Consider the following 22,237-nt stretch of genomic DNA (forward strand, 5'->3'; position numbering starts at 1 on the left):
TGGCTCAGAGCCTGGAGCCTGTTTCCGATTCTGTGTCTCCCTCTCTCTCTGCCCCTCCCCCGTTCATGCTCTGTCTCTCTCTGTCCCAAAAATAAAATAAAAAACGTTGAAAAAATAAAAATAAAAAAATAATAAAATGCAGATTCTGATTAGTAGGTCTGGGAACTAGCTTTGGATTCTGCATTTATGACAAGCTTTTAGGTGATACTAATATTGCTGGTCCAAGGACCATGCTTTGAGTAGTAAAGGCATAGCTCATTTCCTTGTGGCACGATATTCTGGTCATGAAGGGAACCAACTCATTTGAATCAGACGTTGAGAAGAGCAAGGCGAAGAGCCTGAAAAACTCTAAATCCTGGATGGCATCATTGAACTACTGATCCATACCATATCTAGAGCACTCCCTCCTTTTGAACTTCTAGTTATATGGAATAACATTTTTGCTTAAGGTAGTATAAGTCAAGGCTCTATCCATTACAGCTATACCCTGGAGGTGGTGAGGAGAAGATTATTCTCTAAAGAAGGAAATGGGAGAGGAGAGGATTCAGAGGCATTGAGTGTAGGGGAAGGGGAGGCTGGGAACCAGGTACAACACTGAAAACAGGAATTAATTAACAGCCTGTGCATAAATGAGGCATGAAGGAACTTTCAGAGTGGCAGAAATATAAAAATTCATTCAACATACAATGAAGATTTTTACATTTTACTATGCATAAAAAATACTTTTTAAAGCTGCACATGGATATTTTGGCCCCTTCCCATGTCCCATGTCCAACCTTTTAGATGCCAGAACATGACAACCAGGCAAGGGATTGAAAGGTTCTTTTCTGGGTAAGTGGAATGGCCCCAAAGAGAAGACTCACACATTGTCATTTGAGACTTTCCAAAAGGAACAGTTTGGCATCTGATCACCCTATGGTGAAAACCTACCAGTTGTTAATCCTTCTCCCCAGCCCCACACACAGAGATTTCAGTCATCTATTTAATACCTATTTCATGATTACTAGACTTCTGAAAAAATGCACCAACATAAAAAAAAAGCATAAAAAAAGAACCTTGACAATTCTGATATCAAAACTAGTGTGGGAAGAACTGAAGAAAGTAGAGATAATGCAGGACTCAGAAGAAAAATTAAAAATGAAAGAATTAGTACACTTAGACCCACAAGAGAAGACATTTCTTTCGTTAAAGAATAGGGTTTATTAAGAAAGGAACAATTAAGGAATAAGAAAGAACTGTTAGAAATTAAGAATAGGGTAGAAAAAATACAATAATCTAGTAAAAGATTTGGAGGAAAAAGATAATGAAATTGATTACAGCACAGAACAAAAAGAGATGGAAAATGTGGAAGAAAATGCAAGAGCCTTAGATAACCCATCAGCAAATCCAATATCTGACAAAGAGAAAAATTAGAAAGAGAGAACAGAGAAAGGAAATGGTCAAAGAATTGAGTTAAGAATATTTCCTGGGGGGCGCCTGGGTGGCACAGTCGGTTAAGCATCCGACTTCAGCCAGGTCACGATCTCGCGGTCCGTGAGTTCGAGCCCCGTGTCGGGCTCTGGGCTGATGGCTCAGAGCCTGGAGCCTGTTTCCGATTCTGTGTCTCCCTCTCTCTCTGCCCCTCCCCCATTCATGCTCTGTCTCTCTCTGTCCCAAAAATAAATAAACGTTGAAAAAAATAATAAAAAAAAAAAGAATATTTCCTGGAACTAGACTACATTTTCTACCTCAGGGCTTATATAAATTTGGGGGACATCAGGGGTAAGAAATAAATCCTAAAAGATTCCAAAGAGAAAAAAAAATTATGCAAAAGATAGATAATCAGAATGTCATTTAACTTCCCAAGCATAGAATTGAAATCTAGAAGACAATGAAACAATGAATGCAATAACATTTTGAAATAAATACTACTTTTAGTCTTGAATTTTATATTCAGCCAAACTAGAAATAGTGTGAGGACAAAATAAAAATATTTTAAAACATAAAAGCTTGGAAAAAATTACTTTTCATGCATCCTTTCTTAAGAAGCTCTTAGAGGGTGTGTTGCAGCAAAATTAGGGAGTAGTTCAAGAAAGAGGAAGATGAACAATTAAAAAATGGTAGATCCAACCCAAGACAGGAGTAAAGGAAATCCCTGGAGGATAGCTGTGCAGGAGTCTACAAATTAACCAGCACAATTGGAAGATAGAGGAAAGAATTCCCTACAATGGAGGTCTCCAGGAATAAAAAGGGGCATAATAAAATATGTGATATGATGGAATTTTTATAAACACTAATGCTATGCGGATGACAGGTCTGATTGATTTTTTTAACTTTAAAGATATAAATGTAGAAAAGGATGCAAGGGAATACTAGGCAATTATAAACTCTAAGGAAAAACAAAACTTCAAGAAGGAAAATATAATTGCAATAAACTCTGATCATTACCTAAGTGAAAATGATGATAGGACTAAATGCTACGATGGGGTTGGGGGATAAGATAGGGAGAGCTTCTGTAAGAAAGCTACATTATCCCAACCCAGAAATCATGAAATAGAAGTACAGGCATAAATGTAGAGGTAGAGAATTAAAGTTAAGGAAATATGCAGAAGAGTTTTAAATGACCTCCTCTGGGGAGAATAGTTCAGCGACTGCTCTTATTCATTATAAGCCTTTTGTTATTTGATTTATTTTTAACTATATGAACATATTGTTTAAAATTTTTTTTAGAAATTAGAAAATATCTTTAAAGTTGATGAATGAATGAATGAATGAGAAGATCACCAGGCACATGTCAGAGATTGGGGTTCTGTTTTGGTCCCTCCACTAACCAACTGAGTGGCCATCAGTAAGGCATTGAATCTCTGAGGTTTAGTGCAACACAGAAACTCTAGGCTTTCTTCCATGTCTCAATGACCTGAAGGCCCACCAGAGTCAGACAGGCCTGTACCCCAGACCTGGTGTCATCTCTGGGTCACCAGACCCCAGTCTCTCTTCCCATCCCCCAGCCTCTGCTTCTGCAACATAGAGGTAATGATACCACCTTCAAAGAAGGCATCAAGGGGGTCACACATAGGGCTGTGCCCATCATAGGGCCTTGTAAGTGTTCAGTAGATGTCAAGGACTTGACATGTGGACTAGAGGGAGATTAGATCAAAACAGGCAAAATAGGGTCAGGCAGGCTGTGATGCCAGGCAAGACAAGTCAGATGTTGGCTGGTTATGACACCTGTAATGGCTCCTACTCCCTCCCTTCTGGGGACTTCTCTTGTGACCATGACCGAGCTCAAGAATCCTCCACTAAGTGGCCAGAGCAGAGGACGGGCCAGATGGCATGGAGTTCCTTGGGCTATATGTGCCCCAGAACTGCCTAAACTCAGAGGAAAATTTTCCCCAGCTCCTTCATTTTTATAATCAGCATATGCTTAACACGGTCAAAAAGATTTTCCTTTCTGAAAGTTCAGTCTGTGATTTCCATGCCCCCAGTGGCCTCTGGGATCCCATTTGCTCAGGTGAGAGTGCTCTTTTCAAGCTGTCAGTAGGGGAAAGATGACAAGGCTTTAATGAAGTCAAGCCATCATTTTTTCATGGCACGTGAAGCTGCAGGCTCAGCTGGGGAGGGAACATGGAGATGGTTCCTTTGGCCTGCTCTCTTCTCTGACCCTCCCCCACTACACCCTGTCCTCAGCACTGCTCAGGAGCCACTCCACATAAACAAGCCAGTGCTGCAGGGTTCCCTGAGGCCACTGGCTGGACTGCTAAGGAGGGCACTGAGGTCTGATGCCATTAATCACCCAGACACACACTTGCGGATTCTTGGCTCAGCTGGGAGCTCCCTCCCCTCCCTGCCCCCAGGAGAATGAATCTGTCGATTTTCTTCCTATGATTCAACAGGCAGCTAATATTAATAGGGTTTAAATCATCGAGACTCCCAGAAGTCAGGTTTCTGCTGGTTTTCCTACAAATGAGCCACCAAATTTAACCAGAAATGCTTTCTATTTAAATAAAGACTACGCATCCATTTGGAAAAATATATTTCAAGGTCTAGTTAATATCTGATCTCCTGAACTCCTCCCACAGTCCTGTATAATTCAAAAGCCCCAGTGAAAGGAGATACTCATCTGCTGATATGAATTCACATCCCTGAAAGGCGAAAAAAGGCTCCTTTCATACAGAGGATTGCTTTAGCTACAGCTGTGAACATCTTTGAAAAATCTGCCACCTGTGTGGCATGGGGAGAAAATGCAAAGCATTAGGCTACGACCCCAATCTTCTTAAGGGAACCCAATGATATCCTAGTTGGTGCTGTAGGTCAGTGGTTCCTAAACTTCAGCCTGCATTGGAGTCACCTGGAGAGTTTATTAAAACACAGATTGCTGGGACCCAACTCCAGAGTTTCTGATTCAGTAGGTGTGGGATGGGCCCCAAGAATCTACATTTGTAACAAATTCCCAAGTGATGATGATGCTCCTGGTCTGGGGACCACACTTGAGAAGCAGTGTCCTGGATCTTCCTGAATGGTTACACCAGGAATTCCCTCTGAGGGGACTCTGTTGCCAGTCTCCCCCCCCACCCCCCCTCCCCACCCTGTTGTCCCTCTTACCCAACCAACCCCTACACCCCCCCCCCCCCCGCCTCCCTGGCCCAACCAGTTGATTGTGAAAGTCTCCCTTGAGCTGGTCCTGGGCAGAGCTGGGAACTAATGAAGAACTCCAGCCTCTCCCTTGCAGGCTGAGCTTCTGCTGAACTTGGCCCTGCGTCGGCAGAATCTAGTGGCCTGAGATGAGCCCTGGGCATGTGCCTGCCCAGTGAGTCACAGCTTTCCCAGCCTCTGCAGAGTGGGTCAGCCCAAACAGCACCTCAGTCCCCTTGCCACTGGAGCCCTGTTTCCTATCCCATAACACTTGATGGAGGTCCAAACCCTTACCCACTCTTCCCCTTACCAAGGGCTTAGAGCTGGTATCTTGCCTTCCTGTCCCCTCAGACAGGGGCTGGGCAATGCTCCCTCTGGATGAGAAACGCTGTACCTGTCTGACCTAAAGGGCTGTCGTCACACACACATCCACCCCATCCCACAGTGAACTCCTCTGGGAAATAACACCTTTAACATTGCCTTGGTCATAACTGAGATTCCCATGGCAGTTTTGATCCCTGGCACCCTTTTGAGGGGTAGAAAACTTCAGATCAGTAACTCTACTCCCAACCTTGCTCTGCCTGGCATCCCAACTACCTCTGCTTCCCCATGGCAGACTCCCATCTACTTCTTCCCACCACTGGCAACATCTTGATTATGACACCTATAACTGCTCCTCCTCCTTCCCTTCTGGAGGTTTCTATCCTGACAGTGACCATGACCAAGGACCTTCCAGTAAGTAGCTTCAGTCACAATTCCATGATTTCTTAGCCCAGCTTGCAGAAGCTGCCTGATTTGCTAGCCACCTTTACCATGGCTGATACTGAGTTGTAGCTGCAAGTCACATAGATTCACAGTGAAGAGCATGAGCTCAGGAAAGACTTGAGTTTGATTTCCTGCTCTTCTACTTGCTAGCTCCGTAACCTTGAGCAAAACTCTCAGCCCCTCTGAGCCACAGCTTCATCTGTAAATAGAGACTGGAATAGTACATGGTGCAGAGGATAGATGAGGGTTGAATAAGTGAAGGTATAGAAGGTATTGCATTGGTTTACTACTGCTGTTGTAACTAACTACCCAAACTTAGTGACCTAAAACAGAAATGTATTCTTTGACAGTCCTGGAGGCAAGGCACTGGAAGAGTCTTCTGGGGCTCAAGTAAAAGGGTCAGCTAGGTTGGTTCCTTCTGGAGGCTACAGAGGAAAATCCACTCCTTACCTCTTGCAGCTTCTGGTGGCTGCCAGCATGCCTTGGCTTGTGGCCACATCACTATGGTCTCTTCTGCTGTCACATCTCCTTCTTTTCTGAACTGACTCTCCTTCTATCTTCCTGCACTACCTTTAGGGCTTACCCAGGCAATCCAAGAAAATCTCCCCATTTCAAGATCCTTAATGCAGTCACATCTGTAAAGTCCCTTTGCCATCACAAGGTTCCAGGGATTAGGACCTGGATGTTTTGGGAAAACATTATTCAGCCTAGCACAGGTGCAAAACAGAGTGCCTGGTGTCTAGAAGCTCCATAAATTACTGCTTCTCTTCACCTTACTGCTAGTGTTACCATTAGGATGTCTGTTTGTCACCTAATTCTGCCCCAGCACAATTGCTCTGATAGCCACCCAGTCAGCACAGAGTTGGGTTTCTACAGTTCCAAAGAGCATGATTATGTGAGGCTTAAATAATGCTCAGAACATTTAGCCACTTATACTCTCTATAAAATTCTTCCTTCCCAATAATATGTGTCTAGAAAGAGGTGGGAATTCTCAGTGGGGTGCAATAAAGCCCCCCACCCTCCGTGACTTATAACTAACAACTTCTCAGAGCAAGATGATGCTCTGATGAGTCCTCTGAGCTCTCCAGATTAATTCCTGAGCACAGCTTCCTCTGGTCATTGCATCTGAGATTCCTTTCAAGAATGAAGCTGAGCACTACTCTTCTTCCAACCGGCAAGAGCTGAACAAGAGCCCCCAGGCTCTTACCCTAAGGGACAGCTATGAATGAAAGGTCTCTGTCCTAGGGACACCTGGGTGGCTCAGTTTGTTGAGTGTCCGATTTCGGCTCAGATCATGATCTCACAGCTCGTGGGTTCAAGCTCTGCATTGGGCTCTGTGCTGACAACTCAGAACCTGGAGCCTGCTTCAGATTCTGTGTCTCCCTCTCCCTCTGCCCCTAACCCACTCATATTCTGTCTCTGTCTCTCTCAAAAATAAATAAATATTTTTAAAAATTAAAAGAAAGTTCTCTGTCCTCACATCTGTCCACAGGCTTCATCTTACTGGATCAAACATTACCTGAGCCACACTTAGAGCCATGCAGCTTATTATCTGTTTGGACACTGGACACTGATAGCAGTGAGTTTCAAGTGCAGGGAGCATATAAAGCCACAACACAGGTGAATGAGGCCCAGGCCCAGCCTTGGTCAATTCTGGACCAAGTTCAGTTCATGATTCCAGAAACAGAGCCATGGAGCAACCAAGGCCAATGAGAGGAGATCATCAGACAGAGAGACAAAGAGACCAAGAGGTGCACCAGTCAAGGCTAGTAGCCATGGTCAACCCCTGGAGAAAGGGCCAAGACAGAAAGAGACTTGTGAGACATGGGAGAAGGGGCTACAGTCATTTGACTAATTCTGGACGTTTCTTACCAGGGTCTCTTCTGAAGGGTTGATTCTTACTCCCAAGGGTTTAAAGACCATGAATACTTGGTATTGGGAAACCTATATTCAGTCAGTTCCCCATAGCGGGAGCTGACCAGTGGTCAACTGTGCCAAGATAAACATCTACCATTAATACCCCCAAGGGCACATTCTTAGGGGTCTCTCTCCAGAACTAGCAGCCTCTTTTTTTCCTTGGGATCTTGTCTCAGTCATCATGGGCTGCTATAACAAATACCACAGACTGGGTGGCTTAAACAATAAATATTTATTTCTTACAGTTCTGAAGCCTAGAAGTTCAAAATCAAGTTTCCAGGATGATTGGATTCTGGTGAGTGTCCTCTTCCTGTTTGCGGACTTCTGACTTCTCGTTATATCGTCACATAGAGAGAACGATCCTGCCTCTCATGACTTCTTCTATGGGCAACAATCCCATTCATAAGGGTTCCATCCTCCCGAAGGCCCCACCTCCAAATACCATCACATTGGGTAGGGAGGGGGGAACTCAAATATTCGGTCCCTTGCAAGTCTCTTCTCCTTGTACAGTCCCTTTTATCCATCAGATGCTCTCAAAGCTAACATGGGGCCCACCTGCTCTTGATCCCTGAGACTCAAGGACACATGATCTCTAGCCCTGGGCACCCAGCTCAGGCCCAAGGCTGGGCTCTCTGCTGAGGACATGAAGGGAACATCAAGCTGGGACAGAGCAATTGCCACTGGGTCTGCCTTGCTGCCCACTCTTTGGTCCCTGAGCCCTGTTCCCACTTCCTGCTCTCTTGAAGCCTTCCCACCTCCCTTCCTCCTTAGCCTACCTTCCAACCCCATACCACCTCCAAGAAATTCCTTTACCTCCACCTTCAAGGAAACATGGATGCCAGCAGGTGGGAACTTCCCACCTCTGCTCCCATCATCCTTCACACCATATTCTCACTGAAGGAAAAGAGAAGTGAGGAACATGGGTCAAGTGTTGGGCTCGAGTCTGTCCATCAGAGTCAAGAGCAGGTGTTGCCTCTTACTAGCTGTGTGACCTCAGGCAACCCACTGCATGTGCAGAACAAGACAGCAGCCATACCCTCTACTTCATAGAGCTGCTGCAGAGGAAATGAGGAGTTAGCATATGTAAAACAGTGTCTAGCACAGAGTATGAACTGAAAAATGTAAGCAATGCTTATTATTTTAATGTAAGAAGCACAACATGTAAACACAGATAAAGCAGTATTGGGAACATGAACTCTCAAGTCCTGGCTGTGCCATTTTTTACTTCTGGGACCTTGAGGAAGTCACTTAACCTTGTTGACCTTCAGATTTTTCACTTGGACAATGAGGACATGACAGTGCCTGTCTGAGGTGGGAAAGGACACAATCTGTGTGAAGTTTTCAGCATGACATCTGGGACAGGACGAGCTCTCCATAAATAACGCTTCTTTTTGGAGTCCGCCCTCCTTCCTTTCCCTTGTCCAGGGGTGCCAGCCTCCAGCACAAGCACCCAGGCCCCACCCTTATCCTGAGGGAGCCTATCCCCTGATTACCACCCATCCCCACTTCTGTGCCTTCAAAACACTTCTCCTCACACTGCCCCTCAAAACACACAGCCCCTCAGGCTCCAGACAGGTGCAAGTCTCCCCAAAGAAAACCCTCTTTCAATCTAGGTTTTTAAACCCCCACCCTATTCTCCCCCTGTTTCACTGGGAACTTCTAGAAAGGGTGGTCTACCCTTGACTGCAGGCTTCATTTGCTCACAATGGGGCCATTGCAAGCTTTTATTGCTTCCTACCAGATGTCTGGGATCTCTTAGGGACATCTCAGGATAATGAAGTCCTGAGTGCTTGTGAGTTCTCCATTGAGATGTTTGTCTTCTGTCTGCTGAGTTTATTTGAGCTGTGGAATATCCCATATCTTCTCTACAAGTGTAGGAAGTGATTTACCATTGGTGGTTAGTACTGCTTTGCTGGGTGACTGTAATCAGCCCCAGGATACAGCAATCTCTCCAGGCCTCTCTTGGGAGCTCCCTGGGGATGAACCAGCCCATTCAAGGAATCCTGGGTGGGGGCTAAACGTGGGCAAACAGAAGTCGGCTGACTGGGGAGGGCAGAAGACAAAGGCAGACCCAAAGAAGAGATAGGACTTAAACCATGAACAAAATGGAGAAGAAAGCCACAGTCGTGGTTTTTCCACTAAATTCTGAGGGAAAAAAAAATCTACAAGACCTCAAGCTTCAACAAAGATGATGAGAAACAGATTAAAGAAAGCCCTTTCTGGTGCTGAGGTGGGAGGGCAAGAGAGGGCAGGGAGGAGCATGGCTGCATCCTTTGGAAGAAAACCTGGGAGAGGAAACAAGCCTCATTCTGGGGTAGCAAAGACCTTCACGCCAATGTCCACTGACCCAATGAGCTCCGTCCACACACTTCCTCTAGTGCCACCAACATCTTGGTGAGATTACTCCCTTGCCAGGCAAGATGCCCTGTTGCTTGGGGCACCATGACATGTTGTGGGGTCTATGGCTCCTGGGGTTCTGAGGGGACAGTGCTTCATGTGTCCCCAGTTGAGAGATGCTTCCCTATCCAGCCTAGTGTCCTGTCACAGACCAGGGGGCTCTTCACCTTCAAGATTGCCTCAAGCACAAGATATAACTGAGACCTCCCCCTCCACCCTCAGGTAGCAGCCCTATATGCAGCCCTCCGGGAGGGCTGGGGTGCCTGTCCCCTGTCTATCCTGCTCACACATACCCAGATCCCTTTGAATGGTTTGGACCTGCTCCTGCTTCCTTTCATACTGGCAGCTCCAGACATGCCCTATTCAGGCTTTGTAGAGCCTGACACATAGTAGGTTCTTAATAGCTGTATCTTGAATAAATGGATGAATAAACAGCTCTTTGGCCACAATCAGTGTGTGTAATACAATAGCTAACATTTACAGAGTGCTTCTTATGCACTAGAGCTTTTTTGTAACATTTTACATATAATGACTCATTTTAGTCTCACAAAAGCCCTAATAGCAGGCATCGCTATTATCCCCATTTTACAGATGGGGAAACCAACCCTCAGAGAGGTTCATTAGCTTGCCTTAGGATGTACAAGTACAAAATGACAGAGTCAGGATTTGAATCCTAGCAGTCTGACACCAGAAGTTAGGCTGTTCACTGATACATTAACTGCTCCTTAAAATATTTAAAGCAAGTTTTCTCAGCAGGATTACCAAAGGCACCTGTGAGCAGATTGGTGGAATACTTAAGATTTGGGGAAGATGGGATTCTTGTCTGGAATGGCTTATTGCTCAGGGAGGTCATGGAGTCTGGTCGGAAGCTGACATGAGGAAAAGAGGAAAGGGATGGAGGAGACAGTTGACAGACCAGGAATGACAGAGGGCACTGGGGGTAAGCAGAGGGCTTGGCCCAGAGTGAGCAGAAAGAGGGAAAGAGATGCTCATCAGACCCTCCCAGGACCAGAGGGAGACTCGTGAAAAAGAAAAGGTAAGAAAAGGAGGTATCCTGGCCTGAGCAGGCTTCATGCTCAGGGAGGCTGATGGCTCAGTGAGTCACCAAGGAAAGGGGAGAAGCTGGACCACATGGGTCTGGCATCTCAGGAGCCTAACTTGGCAGGCAAAGGGTGAACAATGGTCAGTGCCAGTCACTGGGATCTGGGATGTAAAGGAGTATGGCAGACGTGGGCTGGAGGTGCAATGATGGATTCAATGTGATACTTAAAGGGAAGTGGCAGGAGCCCAGAGATTATGATCCCAGAGGGTCCAGCCTAAAGCTGGAATTACAGAGGCAGGGCTCAGCCCCCAAGCAAGGGGGCTGGAAAGATCCAGGTGGGATGGCAGGGTCCTAGAAAGACAGGTGGGGGGGGGTGATCAAGGCAAGTTTCAGTCCATGCAAGAGACTGGTGGGAAACTGGGAAACTGAGTCAGGCATGCACTCATACAGAGAGGGCTTGGCTGGGGGAAGGAGGCACAGTGGAAAAGGAGAGGGTAGCAGCTTAAGGTTGATGAGGACTCAGGACCAGCCACTCCTCCCCCTCCAAAAACTGCACTGAGAGCAACAGAGCTTGCCCCAGATCCTGCTGCTGATGTGACTGGGATCCTCAGATGCAGCCTGGCTGAGTCAGAGGCTGAATCTGTGTGTTGGAGGTCATTAGTGTCTGTAGCTAAGCAGGCCTAGGCCAGCAGGGACAGACAGAGGGCAGGGAGTTAGTATCTCATTCATTCACTCACCCATACAACCATCTATCCATCCATCCATCCATCCATCCAACATTTACTGAAATCTAAGGGTCAGGCACTCTGCTGGGTACTGCAGAAATTAAGAATTTTAAGATCCATTCAGTGCCTTCATGGAGGCCCCAAGCAGCAGACTCCTGACACTGAGTTACATTGACAATGCACAGTAAGCTAAGGACACGTATCAATAAATGACAGGGAGAGTCAGACTGTGGCTGTGATGATGGCCTGTGTAACCAATAGGGGACAGTTTAGCACGCCATCCACATGGGTGTTCAATAAGAATTGTATAAAGATCAGGCTGATGGCTGCTTTCTAAAATAAGCTTCATGTCAGGCCCCCTCACCTGTTCACCCTGTGAATGAGTTCAGTGAAGTGGCTCAATAAACCATTTCTCTTTACACAGTGAGTATCAGATGATCTTTGCCCGGACCGAGCCATACCACCACGACAGGGCTGCAGCTTACCAAAGGACTAAGGAGGGAACTGAGTGGCTCTCTGAGGGGGATGGATTTGTTCTGGGGGTAGGGGGTGATTACTGCTAATCCCAAGACTGGGCCTGCCCCCAAGCTCTGCCCTGCTTCCAAGAACTGCAGGCTCCTACCCACTGACCTCAGCTGTGAGCACCGAGGGGGTGCCGAGGACCACACTGCCTGCTCCGCGCCAGGAGCCCTTCCCAGAACCCTGACTACATGCTGAGTCAGGTCCTCCCTCACTGTGGACCACAAAGGAACAGCTGACCAAAATCCACGTGCATCTTTTAATTTACGAGCCATGTCTTCCCTCTTCCTCTTGAATTTAAGGCCCATGGGAGTAGCTATCTACTCTGCCTCGTTCATTGCTGTATCATTAGACTTAGAATAGTGCCCATAACATAGAAGATATTTAATATATTTTTGTGCAATGTATTTATCATGTGTAAATGAATGAATGAATAAATATTTTAAGACCATGACTGGCTTGGGTTCCAGTCCTAGCTCAACTACTTAGTAACTCCATGTTATGTGGTCTTGGATCAGTTACCTAACCTCAGTTTCCCTGTGGGTAAAACAGAAGAATAGTGCCTTCCTTACAGGATAGTTGAGAAGATTTGGGAAGATAATGCATGTAAAGCACTCAGCATGGTGTCTGGCTCATAGTCAGGGGTCAGTAAGGAGAAGCTTGAGCACGATCAACATTGTAGTTGAAGTAACTTAAGAGCCCCCTCCTGGGCCCTGAATCCTCAGATGACAAGAGAAATAACAAACAAAACAAAACACACCAAGCTGACTCAAGAGTGGGAGGAGAAGCAGCATAAAGCAGTAGTTCTCAAATGGTGGTTCCTAGACTGGCAGCTTCAGCATCCCCTGGGAACTTGTCAGAAATGAAAATTCTCAGGCCTGCCTCAGACCTACTGAGTCAGGAACTCTGGAAGAGAGGCCCAGCAGTTCTGTATTTTAACAAGCCTTCTAGGTGACTCTGATGCACACAAATTTGAGAATTCTGGGCCTACAGCACAGGGCAGATGGAGAAGGCCAGATTCCTGGTTGGAATGCCAATGGCTTCCTATGATGTATACAGAAAGGCAGAGAAGGAATCTGGGCAGCTCTAGGTCCAGTGCCAGGGAAGCTCCCCATATCACAGCCATGAGCCTGGCCTTGACATCTCTGTTGCTGGTGGAGAAGTTTGGCCTCTATCTACTGTAGGGCAAGTGCTGTTGGCTGCGGGGAGAGCAGTGTTTGCCTGTGTACTGTCATGGGGGCTGCTCTCTATTCAGCATACCGGTACCTGCACCACTGGGACCCTGGGACAGAGCTACAAGGGGAAGCAGGACTGGAGCAAGACACATAAAACCACAAGACCAAGTTTTCCCAAGCATTCACGTATGCTGGGAACCCTGGGGCAGGAGCTTGAAGGGCAGTGAGAAGGTCCTCATGGTCTATCAGAAGGGTCACAAGACTTGGAATGGCAGCAGCCACAGGCCATTGCAATTGTCTGCTTAGTAAACAGCCCTCAGCTGCTACTAGGATCTCCAGGATGTCTGTGGGAGTGAAATTTGGAGCTGTACCTGGGAGCAGGTAATGTCAAAGAAAGATTAGGACATAGAGACCACTGGGGCCCCCTGTGGAGGCAAAAGTATGTGTGAGCCTTTGCGTGTTGGGAGGTGAGTCTGCTGCCCACTGACATCACAGGGGAACTTTCAAGATTACCACTTCCTGGGCCCTCACCCAGTGGATTCTGATTTAGTTTGTCTGGGGTGGGACCTAGGCCTCAGCATGCATTTGTCAATCTTCCAGGTGATTCTAATGCCCAGTCAGGGTTAAGAACTGCTCTTGTAACCATGAAGGTACCATCTCATCTATGTGCCCATGCTAGTGCCTTTGAACATCAGTCCGTGTCTCTGTTTTTTTCTATCAGTAGGAATGTCTGGTGTTGGAACCAGGGAAAATTATTTTGAAACCATCTGAGAAATAAGACCCATGAGACAGAAGATGGAAATCAGAATGTCAACTCTACCAGGTAAAGTCAAGTGGAAAGTGTGACTGTATATCTGTAGCCAAATGGGTTTGCAAATCCTTTGCCAGTGAAGTAGATGGACTTATTCAGCACATCAGGTAAGTCCCGAAAGGGAGCTGGGAGTATTACCCTGGCTACCCAGTACCAAAGAACTGGCAAGAATGCCATTTCCTCTCTGCAAGTGGCCAGGGCAGAAGACAGAGAGGCCCTAGGAGGGGATAAATTGAGCATGCTCACTTCTTCTTCCAGCCTCCAATCAGATAAGTTACTTCTCTGAGGAGAAATGGGAGGGATGGAGCAAAGTGTAAAGAGTTTCTTCCATACTTTTCTTTCCTGGATGGTGCAACAGAAATGTCTTCCCCTTCTTGGAAACACGAGTTGTGGTGTATAATTGTTCCTCCCTCACATCTGGGCATTTATCTGAGCATTTTTGTCATTCTCTCTGAATATCTGAGAGTTACTATCTTCCTGTAGGTATGTCTATAAGTGTGGCTGTGTGTCTGGGAGCATGTTCGTATTAATAAAAGTGCCAGTGTGCTTCTGTGTATCTGTCTGATTCTTTGGGTGTCTGTGTAGCAAAGCTTGAATCTGCACCCCTCTTGCCACCCACTCCCTCAAAACTCAGCCACCTCACCTGCTCCCTGCAGGCTTCCTGCATCTGCTGCTCATACAACCTGAAAGATCTCACTGACATTCCCAGTAGTCACGGCACTCAAAGAATATGCTGTCCTATGTGGTTATGACCACCCTTTAGTCAGCTAATATGATTCATCATCATTGTCAATACTATGACAAGAGAGCAATGAAAATGGTTTTTGCCCAGATGGGACTTCTCTGGGTGGGGCTTATCTGAGGCACTGTGCTCATGAGCTCCTGGAGGGTATGAGAGAGGCAAGGGGAGACCAGATCGCCATCCTTTGGTACATAAGGCCTTAAAAACCCTTGGGACAGACTCAGCCATGCATTGGTTCTCCCATGTACCTAGCCTCTAACTAAGCCTTGTTAGTCCTTCTCCCCCATGTAGAGCCCCATGAAGGGCTGGCCATGGGTATCCCCAGTCCAGGTCCAGGCCCTCTGCAACCTTAGAGAGTCATTCTAGTCTCCAGGGTTTCCCATGAAAACCTTCCTTCTCATCTTCAATAACTTTTGCTAGGGACCCCCCACAAACTACATCTTTCAAATAGTAATGCTTTGAGAACAATGACTTCAAGAGAGGTAGAACAAGAGTAGAGACTGTATCCTACTACATATTCAGTGTGCAACTCTGGGCAAATCACCTCTCTCTGATCCTCATAATTCTCATCTGTGAAGTGTAATAATAAAGATAGTTCATATTTAATGAGGGCTTACTACACACTAAGTACTACTCTAAGAATTGTACATATATCATATTAGTCATCTATCACTGTCTAACAAATTACAAAACAGTGGCTTAAAGCAATAAACACATTATTTTGATCTCTGTGGGTCAGGAATATGGGCATGAGTTAGCTGGGTTCTGTGATTTAGAGTCTCACATGGGTCACAGTTAAGGTGTTGGGGGGGCTACAGTCACTTCCATGATCAAGGAAAAGGATCTTGATCCAAGCTCACTCACATGGCTGTTGGCAGGATTCAGTTCCTCACTGGCTGTTGGACTGAGGGTCTGGTTCCTAGCTGGCTATTGACCAGGGGCCACCTCAGGTGCTTCCCAGATGAGCTTCTCCACTGGGGAGCTCACATATGCAGTGACTTCCATCAGAACAAGAAAGAGAGAGAGAGAAGGCATGCAAGATGAAAGTCACAGTCTCTTGTACCTTAATCTCAAAGTGACACCCATCAGTTTTGCCATATTCTCTTATTAGAAGCAAGTCACTGAGTCCATCCCTCACTCAAGAGATGGGGATTACACAAGGATGTGGCTACCTGGAGGCAGGGATCACTGAAGCCATCTCAGAGGTTGCCCAACATGTGCATTAAGTCACTTTATCCTCACAGTAACACTATGTGGGAAGTATTATCAATATCTTCCTTTATTACCATTCTTCAAATGAGGAAACTGGGACACAGACTTTCCTAAAGTCATAGAACTGGTATATGAAGAAGCCTGGAAGCTACCCCAGAGGCTGTGCTCTTAACAACTCAACCTAACTCAATTGTTAGGATCATCAAATGTAACACTATAAATAATGACACCATTGTCCTCACTAATGCAGTCTTCTTTCACAGCACCTCCCTCCAGCTCCACCTCACTCAGTGTTATGCTCCAGAAGAATAAGTATAAACCCCCAGCTAAGCGTGTAGCTTTTCATAAACTCTGGAAATTTACACTCAGCTTAACCACACCTTCTCTCTGACCAGTCACCATGCTTTATTTCTAACTTCTGTTTGCAGAACAAACTAGCAACCATGATGAGAGGGAAGAGTATAAGAGAGCATTTAATTTAACACAATGAATTCAAGTCTCCTGACCTATATGCACTCCATCCTAAGAGGTGGCAAGCATATACAGACAACTTCACCAAACACACGTGGCTTTGTTCGGTTAGAAATGGGAGAAGACTGGGGTTAAGATTTGGAATAAATTTAGGGTGGAGTTAGAATGTTCCCCATTTGGACTTGGCAGCAAGAGAGAGTTGCCACAGCATGCTAGACATGGTACAGTGGCTCATCTGTAGCAAGTGGCATAGAAAGCCCTGTGCTTTCTGACTCAACAATGGCCCCTTCTATATAAAATCACCCTTATTCTATGAGCCATTACAGCCTCTCTACCTTTCTCCCCAACTCCTTCTGTTCCATGTAACAGAAATGGCTTCCCTCTCAGAGGAGGTGGGGAGGAGGGGAAATGGTTCCATCTTTCCTTCCACCTTTCACACCCTCTTTAATGTGGGTGGAGGAGAGATTGGCATGATTTTCAAGATGACAAAAGGTTGACACCCATTGGTCCATGTTTCTCTAAAGTGTAAACACCGTTCCAAGGGATGGCCTCTCTCCTGGCCACAATTGCCCATGCATCTAGCTAAAAATCTGTTATGAAGACCCAGAACTACCCTCAGGTGGTCTTCAGAGTCCAAACATAGAGGAAGGTATCAAGAAAACCTTCAGCTTCAGATCCAAGCTATTCTTAAATTTAGCTTTGCCAGTTATAAAAGTCAGTATTCTCATCCCCATCAAACTGACATGTATAATTCTAAATTGGTTTCGGAACTTTGAGGAGGGAGGGGTATGATTAATTATGACTCTTACAAAATCCAACACTGAGAAGTCATAAAGGGCTTGCTAAGGTCACCTGCACACAGCAGAGCCAGGATGCATGACTGTGTCCATGCATAAGTGCAGACTGTCCATGCACTTTACATTTAATTACATCCTTCCTTCAGTACTGTTGTGGGGAACATAAGGCACCACAGAGGTGTCGGAGGAAACTGCTGTTCTTCAAGTCTCACTTCCAATGCTATCACCTCTGCCAGACCCAGAAGCACAATTCCTAAAAGCACAGAGGTATCTAACCAAGCACCTAAATCAGGGTTATGACTACAAACCCTCTCTAAGTGTATCATGTGCTATTCATCAAACATTGGCTCCTTTCCCCTTGACTTTCATTGGAGAAATGCACTTCCCTACTCCACAGAACTTGGGCTCAGCCATGAAACTTGCTTTAGCCAGTGGAACACAGGTAGAAGCAACAGTGTATGCGTCAAAGCCAAGGTCTTAAGGGGAATCCTAAAGGACATGCACATGGTAGCATTCTGGCATCAGAAGAATGAGACACGTGTGAAGCAGAGCTGAACCAAACCCACAACCAAAGCCCAGCCTAGATCAGCCAGTCTCCAGCTGACCAATAGACATGAGATGCTGCAGGTCAAAAATGCTTATTGTTATTTGCCATTGGGTTTTTTTTTGTCAGGGAGACAGTGATTACACACCAGACTGTCATAAAAGACTGACACACTCTCCAAGATGATGTAGAAGAGAAAAGTTAGTTATGCCTACATGGTCAGGAAAGACTTCAGAGAAAAGACTACAGTGAGTCCGAAGTGGTGGGCTGGACCTTGAGGTTAGGGGCTTTCAAAGTGGACCTCTGGCAGTCACACTTGTGGGTATGTGAATGGCAGCGTGTTATGGCACATGCACAGACATTTGTGTGCTAAAGAGCACTGCACACAGATTCCCACACCGGTGTGGAGTGCAGTCCTGCAGAAAACGCATTCTCCAAGTCTTGAGTGTTGACTCTTTCTAAGCTGAGGCCATGTTCCCCTCTATTTTTCCCCAAAGAATTAATCTTTTTGTATTATTATTATGTTAGGTTTATCTTGAGTGAAATGTGGATGTGAATTTTATCTGTGGTTTAAGACATAAATGTGGGATGAAAAATTCAAACACCCAAGAAAAACATTGCTATCAGCACCTCCTTACTGGAGGTACCCACGTGCAGCCAGGTACACAGCACTTCCTCAGCCACCTTCTCCTCCTGGGAGCTTATCACCCCGGCCATTTGGATGAGGTTATTTGTCCAATTTAGGAAATCATTACAAATTGGCTAAGTGGGACTTTTGTGTCACAGAGCTCCACAGCATACTCACTGGAGCACAGGGCAGGAAGGAGCACCGAGGGTGTATTCCAGGCCCATCTTCCCCAGCAGAGTTTCAGTGTAATAGTAGTTCCACGGAATGTTAAAAACATTACTTGAAACACACGTTCACTAGTCAAATAAATGTGGGAAACACTGGGTTCAAGAAAGTCAATCATTCCTCTTTCAGGACGTCTCTGAGTACTTCATGGGCTAAGGTGCATTGTGATCTTCAAGAAGGAACATTGGATATGGCTTCTCAAACTATTTGATATCAGAATTCTCTACCTTGCTCATACTATTTTTCCCCCAGGGATATAAGTCTAAAATTCCCTGGAACACAATTTTTTAAAGTTATTCAATAGCATCCATTGATTCCATGTGACCCCGCTTTCATTATTGGAAAGTTCTCACAATGAGTTAACATCCACCTGCTCATGGCTCCTCCCATTTACTGGAGCACCACAAGACTGCTGCTTCCACTCTACGAACTTGCAGGCATTTCAAACACAAAGATTCTGCCCTCTCATGTCAGATTACCTGGATTTTAATTTCTAGTCTCCAGTCTAAGTACTATCATTAGTGGAGTAAATGAAGGAAATAGGGAAAAAAAAAGTGCATTCATCTGGCTCCACTATGTACTGATTTATGAGTTGTTTGATCTTTAGCAAGTTACTTCACTGAGGCTTCAGTTTCCTCATCTGTAATGTGGGGATGATGGATAATGCACGTTATGGGCCTTGCTCAGAGGCTGACAAACTATTACTGTCATTACTTCAGAATCCTTATCTTCCAGTCCCTGCCCCTCAATTTATCCCACAGTGGTTTCTAAGAAGTGTCCTGTCTTTGCAGAGCTGCAGATCCTTGCTAAATTCAATTCACATTGACATTTACTGATACCTACTATGTGTCAGGCCCTGGCCAGAGCTCCGTGAACACAGCGATGAATAACATAGTATAATGACCCTCAAAGTTCTCACCACCAGGCAGAGGACCCAGTAAGGAAACCTCAGCTCAAAGTTCTTGGGGGAAACCAGGTCCAGAGTTACCACTGTCTCAGGTTAGGAGGCAGAGAGGCGTCCAAGCTTGCCAGGACGATTCAAGATCATAGACACCGATGCAGCCCTCTGTAAGATGCTTTCATTATCCTTCTGCAGTCAGTGTTTTTGTCCAGAAATGGTGTGCCTCGAACATTCTCTGCCATTTGTAACATGCTGCGTGCTATTCCCTGGTGGTTGCACTGCCTGGGAGGGCAGAGAATCAGAAATCCGCATTTCCAATTACCTCGAGAAGGGTACATGGAAGTAGAAGCCAAGGATTTAGTACGGAGATCCTCTCATTTCCCTCCTCCAACCGTTGATCCTGGGCAAAAAAAGACAAAATTCTGAAGGTACAATATCTTGTTCAAGAGCAAGAGGATGCTTTCAAGCTGGGTCAAAACTTTGCCCCCTGCCTTTTCCTTAAATATAAATGAGCAGCATTTGTTTTTCCTGGATCATACTCACTTGGCTCAAAAGGGCTGCCTCCGTAAACCATAATCACCATATTTTTTAAAGTGCTGTTCTTTCCTTGACCTGGCCCTGAAGACAGAAGCCAGTGTGGTCTTGCACATTCAGCAGGTTCCTTTTCGGAGGACACAGAGAGTCTGGTCCCAATCGCTCATCTTCCCCAGGGAATTCAAGTCACACAACAGAAGCAGAGTCCAATGTCCAATATCTGAGAGAGCTTTGCCAATGTCAGGGTGGGAAACACATTAATGTGCACCAGCTGAGATGGCTCATTCAGTCAGTGTTTATTGACTGTGTGTTGTGTGCCTGGCACCAGGCTTGGCTCTAGGGGTATTTATGATGACAGCAGCAGCAATACTGAATGCCTAAGGCCTGGTACTCATTCAGTCCTTCACTCTTCACAACAACCCTGTGAGATTAGTATTTTTCATTTCTTATGCATAAAGAAACTGAGGCATAGAGAAGTAAAATAACTCACCCACAGTCACAGCTAGTAAGCGACAGAGGTGGGATCAGGGTGCCACAGTCCAGGTCCAAAGCCAGCGTTCTTCATCACCGCACATACCATCTCTCAGTGGTAGCTGAGACAGATTTGGCCCCAAGTTTCCCACAAGCTAGCACGGGAGACAGTCAAGTACATTGGCAATGGTAACAGGGGTAAAGGCTGCACGAAGGGTGCCAGGGCTTCGCAGGAGGGTACCACCTCATAGGGAACGCCAGGAATACATCTGATCCCTCCCCCCTAGGTGCTTTAGTTCGCTGCTTCACGAGACTTAACATCTACACAATCACCTGGGGTTCTTGTTAAAATGCGGATGCTGATTCAGTAAATCTAGAATGAGCCTGAGACTCTGTATTTCTTCAAAAAGACCCCATTTCTAGCAGTCAGTGATATAAGGCTCTAGGGCAGGGGCGGCGAACTTTTTTTTTTTTTGCTACTAGTACACTCTAATGAGGACAGCTGGCCTCTCCCTTCCTGATGCCAAGCCTAGATAATAATATCTTAGACAATGATGTCATGGTTGCTGCTATACCCGCCACATATCCCGCCACACCACGCATGGAGTCAGGAGATTACTAAATCGGCTGAACTCAGAGCTTATTAGGAGCCAGCCCCTATTCTAACTGCCTGACAGACAGAGCCAACACAGGGACTTGAGGAGGACACTGAGGCCTAGGGATTGGGTGACTTAGTGACTCACCCAAGGTCACACCACCAGTAACTGGCACAGCAGGGATGTGAACTCTGCCAGTTTTGAAGCCTGGACACACAGGGCCCTTCTGGCAGCTTGCCCCCTGGATCTCATTTAGTCTCCCATTTCCCTAACAAAGAGGCTCAGGGTCAGAGAGGTTGAATTATTTGGGCAAGGCCACTCAGCGAATGAGGGTCAGAGCCAGGATTCAGACCGAGGGGTGCCTGACCCCAAGTTCATTCTTTTAACGGCTCTACAGCAAAATAGAAATTTGAATTCCTGCTCAGACCCCAAGTGGTCATTTTCAGGCTGTAACCAGAATAAGGGATCCATTTATGACCATGAAATAATAGACCTATTAAGGATTTAGGCCACAATCTGGGCCCCAGCTCCTTCTGAAGGGGGAGGGTTGTGTCCCCTTCACACTTTAGTTTTTCCATTTCAGATACGTGAGCGGGATTTTGTCGTCTCTGATCGGAATGTGCCTGTTCTCCTTCCCCATCCTAGAGAAAGAGAACAAGGAATCATTCTAGAAACATCACCCTGCTGCAGACATTAGAGGAAAAAGTCTCCACTGAGACCAGGGCAGCCTGAGACTCAGGGACTTGGGAAGGGAGTGGATGTTGAGACAATCCCCCGAAGCCACACCCCCACTCACCAATCCCCTGTCCAGTTTCCCAATTGAGCAGCCCTGAAGTCCTGGCTCTCTTCTGGCTCAAGAAACCGAACGAGGTTCCTCATTGTTCTCCCTCCCCTCCTCCTCCTCCCCCTCCACTTCCTCCTCGTCCTCCCCCTCCACTTCCTCAGCCCGCCCACAGGGCCAGCCACCTCTCACACTCTCCCCAGTGCCTCCCACTCTCTGCCTCTCCTCCCACTCTCCACCGGCCCCTCCCACCCTCTGCCGCCCCTCCTTCTCTCCGCAGGCCCCTCCCACTCTTCGCCAGCTCCTCCCACTTACTGCCGCAGACCTCAGCACTGCTGTCAGCCACTGATTGCTAATAAAAGCAGTGCAATTG

The sequence above is a fragment of the Prionailurus bengalensis genome, chromosome C1, assembly GCF_016509475.1.
Source record: "Prionailurus bengalensis isolate Pbe53 chromosome C1, Fcat_Pben_1.1_paternal_pri, whole genome shotgun sequence".
In the NCBI taxonomy this organism is placed as follows: Eukaryota; Metazoa; Chordata; class Mammalia; order Carnivora; family Felidae; genus Prionailurus; species Prionailurus bengalensis.